Below are 4679 nucleotides of genomic sequence, written 5' to 3'. Positions count from 1 at the left end.
TTTTTCCAAACTTATTGGAGGAACTTATGAAGGATAACTCTGTGCCAAAATTCTACACAAAACAGGCACTGGAAGTCATGAATAGTAAGTGTTAAACCGAAGGAGTCTGGTAGCAAAGTGAGAACCTGAACTGGCCATTCGAGTTTCTTGTAAACATGGCAGAAGCTTTCTCGCGCTGTCCGCCAACCAAGTTGAACTCATGGGTGTGCACAAACAAGTGTCACTAATAATGTTCAGGTACGGGCTATGTCGGGTATCAGCGTAGCATGTTCATTGCGTTTGTCGGTTTGTGGGAAATGCAGTGCCCAAGGGATTGAGGAGCCAATTGTTCGATGGATGCTTGGGGCCAATGCTAACATATTTATGGTTACTAGATGACCCGTTGTGCCCATGACGCAAAGGCCGAGACCAAGCCAATTATTGGAAAAGTGTGCATCAAAATATGTAGACACAGAAGAAAACATATGAAAATAAGTACGGATTGATGATAGTCATACGGACAGGATTGTCATAATTGTTTTTACATAAGATCCAAAATGATGCCACATATAAAAGTCTCGATGGGTACTTATAGTAATACCAAGTTACGTAGCAAAGGACTTTTGTGATCTGCTTAGATTGGATAGACAATCATGCAGAGGCCCTTAGACATGCACTTGAAGGCAAAAGCATATACACACCCTTTCTTCATGTTTGCCTTATGAATAAGCTGCTCTAGTTCTTTGTGAGTGTAGCCCTATTGTCGACTCCCTTGATAAAGCGGGCCATGACACTGGTGGTCCCGTCTCCTGTACTGACTGGTAGCTCATCATGATCATCATCCATGTGCGGGAAGAGGCTTCTCTTAGAAAAGTGTGTGCTAAAGTACTGCAAATGAGGATAAGGGTTATTCAGTATATGATTTGCCGGCATGTTTTTGTAGGAAACACAAGAATGCATTTGTTTAAGATTACCATCCTTTTTCCATCAGTAGCAAATGTTTCTGTCATGTGGCATACTTAGTAATGGTCAGGTGTTTTCTTGCCTTCGATGATATTTCGCAGATTGCAAACATTTTTGTTATACAGCTTAAATGTATTTCCCCACACACAGTGGGCAGCGAACACATCTAAGTAGTGATCACCAGGCTTGCCTGCCAATTTACACAGAACTATAGTAATTAGTATTTGTCCGAGGAGTTTCTGCAAACAGGAATGTAATACGAGTTTTTACCACGAGTAATGTATTTTCTAGCTTTCAGATGGATTTTTTCCCCTTTGAACTTTGGGACTTACCCGGGCTTGCGTGGGCGATGAATATATTCTAGGGGCTGCTTGTGCTTGCGGCAGGGCGGTGGTTCTATAAATGACACGTAAGAAGGGTATTAAGCTAGGGTGGAATGATGTGAATTATCTAGAATTGGAATAACACAGTTACCATAGCGATAACTATTGGCATGAGCCTGAGTCATATGGTTGATGTCAACATCATTGGTACCGTCGAGTTCCTCCTGTTTGACTAGGAGCATCTGCCAACAAGTAGTAAGATTATGAAGTTTATCGAATTGTGTGTGGCTTTATCTAGGAGTTCGGACAACAGTAGTTGCCGTTTGGTGGTCCGGGAATCTCTATGTAAATTTTAATATGTTTGAGATGCTTTATACTTTCGATGAACTTTTATAATAGATCTGATTTTTTGGTAAATAAAGTTCATATAGGTAGGAACTCCCTCGTTCAATTGAGCGGTACGATTTTGACTGGATCGTCACACTTGTTTCTGCTGTGAAAAAAAAACTCCCTAAGAATATATAACCTCAAAAAAGAAAAACTCACTGAAAATAGATGCGTTTGCTTGGTGGCCCCCGCTGTTCAAGGGTGTATGCCTTGTGGGCCACAACATTATGCATGTTGGGTGTGAGTGGGCTTCGGTGTGTGCAAACCTGGCCAAATGGACCGGCCCAGCCCAGCACGGCCTGGCCTGGGTTAAAAGGGCCAGGCACGGCACGACCCGGTTAGGCACGCTAAATACTCCGTGCCCTCCCTAGCCCAGGCTCGACCGCTCGCTAAACGGGCTGGCACGACGGCCCGTTTGGCACGCCGACATAAGAGTAAGTACAATATGACGATATAAGCATGCTATAAGAAATAAAATATTATATATTTGCTTATTTTGGAGGAGAGAGATGAGAAGCGGATTGCTGATTAGTAGCCAGCTGCAGCACAAAGACTCAAGACGCTTTGTGAGGTTATATGGTGGGCCAACTATTAATAACATACTTCCTCTGTTTCTAAATGTAAGTCTTTATAGAGATTTCATGATGAACTATATATATGAATGTATATAAACATAATTTACAGTATAGATTCATCCTTTTTGCTTCGTGGATTTATATTTAGAAACGAAGGGAGGCCTTAGAGCCGATTGTTGTATTATTAACCATACTACCATCCCACTAAAAAATCACGATAACCATGGTCTAGAAAAAAGCACGTCCGCCCGAGACCATGCGCGAGGTATAGTGCGCTCGTCGCCTTGTGACTGCAAGGACCCAGGATGCACATTGATGCATGCAGCGTGTCGGGTGTGTGTGCGTGTGTCCTCTCAGCAAGCTTTAATCTCCAGCTGGCCGCTGGTCCAAGCCGCGTGTCGGGTGTGTGTATGGGTTTCCCTGTGAGCGTGTCTTCTCAAAGGGTTAGCGACTTGGCGCATCTCTAAACAGTGGAGATTGGCGATTTGGGTGCAGGGTACGCCTCGGTTCCAAGCTGTGGCTGGAGGATCCTCGCCGTCGTGTTGTTCCGGCTGTCGGTGCAACTTCCGCGGTTGCTTCGCCGTTCACGCGAACTGCGCCGTTGCTGTTCTGGTCATTCATCTCGCCCTGCGTCTGCTCGGCCTGCTGCGCCGTTGCTGTTCTGGTCGTCCATCTCGCCGTGCGTCTGCTCGGCCTGCTGCTTCGCCTGCGTGCAATCTGGTTTGTATTGTTTCCTCTGGTATTAGATTTGTTGTTTCTTGTCGTGGGCTGCGTTCGGTACGGTGTTTCTTGAACAACGATGTTGTTTGATTAGGCGCTGGTTTTTTATGGACGCCGCTTATGTGCTACATTTAGATTGTTGTTGGCTGGAGCTTTCCTTCAAGTTTAACTTACTGCTTTAGTTAACAACTTTGACATTAGTAGATAGGATCGGTGCACCCACCGCATAGAGCTCAATGAAGCTCGTCAATCCAGCAATACATGGCATCAGCCAGCGATCACGACAAGTCAACCAACCACGCAGCCACCATTGTCTTACCTACTCTAAACACGCACTCAAAGTTGATCATGTATTCATGTCTCACAACATTTTTGAGCCTCAGTTACATGGATACAAGTTGTAGAAACTGAACACACACGCGCGCGCACGCACGCACACCACTACACACACCCCAACATGCTCCTACAAGGATACAACCTATACACATGCAACACTTCTTGAAAACCGTGGCTCATAGACGTGCGACGAACCTGCAATGGAAAATACTCGGGGGTGAGATACCCAAGTCAATCGCAGGGATCGAACTTGGGGCGGGCTGAGTGGCCACCGCCAATCCAATCATCGAGCCACATGCTCGTCCTCCCCCATTATAACTTCATAATGGTACACGCACATCGCATCCTTCGTAGAACCTTCCAGGTATGGTGAATATATAAGATCATTTGTTTGGTACTAGGAGAGGTGCCGCGGTGAGATACTACTTGGTCCACCTGAGTTCGATCAGCATATGCCGTGTTTGTATATTTTAGATTTTAGTTGTACATGTTTATAGCTACTGATCTTTTTGCCATGTGCATAGCAAAGCATCATCTGTGTATGTTGAGCCAGTGGCAGTCCTGTAGCATTACTCTAATCCCTAGGGCATGCAATATCTTTTTACACGGAATGCCATCATGTCTTGCTTTATTGATTGGGTAATATTGTTACATCGTTCACGAGGGTGCTTACAACAAAATCAGGCGGTTCATCAGCCCAATTACAGGAAACATCATTGACATACACAAATTTAACTATACTATGAACAAATTCATTGACTTCCCTCGGGCAGGGTAAGAATTCAACATTTATTATCATACCTACCAAGACAAAAGCAATCAACATACTCCCTCCTTTCAGTTTATAGGGCATAAATCTGAAATCTCATCAAGCAAGGTAGGTGATAAATCTCATCAACCAAGGTAGATGATGAGTGGATGAATGTATCTTGTAGTTTACAAAATTACTCAAACTTTAATCTGCATTAACTACGGTGATGACCACTAAATGAGTAGGAATAGTTACATGCATTGGTCGGTTTTCTTTTATCCTTGCCAAGAATTTAATGTGCCTCAAAATGTGAACATATGGTGGGAAGAAGTCAAAACAAGACTTATAAAATGGAAAAATGAAGAAAACGAGATGAGCCTAATAAACCGGAAACGAGGGAGTAAACTGTAGTAGCTTCCCCCCAAATTCTTTCCTGGCATGCGCAAGCATTGATCGCCTCAATTGCATCAGCTTCGATTTTGATAGAATTATGTAGGATTAAGTTGTTCTTCATTGCCGTTGCTTCCATCGATAGTGCGTAACTATCATGTGGAACCGTTGCACATGATGCCGCCAGGAATGTTCCATGAGAGTGGTTTTTGTGCACCCACGCACACTGCACAACTGGTGCACCCACGATCCAAA

The 4679-nt window shown here is 44.1% G+C and overlaps 1 long non-coding RNA gene across 1 annotated transcript; it reads right to left on the bottom strand.

Annotated features, from left to right (window-relative positions):
• Window positions 1–457: 457 nt before the first annotated feature.
• On the bottom strand, window positions 458–3989 carry LOC125556577. Its single transcript, XR_007305140.1, has 3 exons — window positions 1213–3989; window positions 954–1132; window positions 458–867 (listed from the first exon to the last, which is right to left on the bottom strand). It is a non-coding gene; the product is annotated as an uncharacterized LOC125556577 (long non-coding RNA).
• Window positions 3990–4679: the final 690 nt, after the last annotated feature.

Source organism: Triticum urartu, chromosome 5 (genome assembly GCF_003073215.2).
Source record: "Triticum urartu cultivar G1812 chromosome 5, Tu2.1, whole genome shotgun sequence".
NCBI lineage: Eukaryota > Viridiplantae > Streptophyta > Magnoliopsida > Poales > Poaceae > Triticum > Triticum urartu.
The sequence above is the reverse complement of the archived record's forward strand: the minus strand, read 5'-3'. Positions and strand labels throughout refer to the sequence as shown.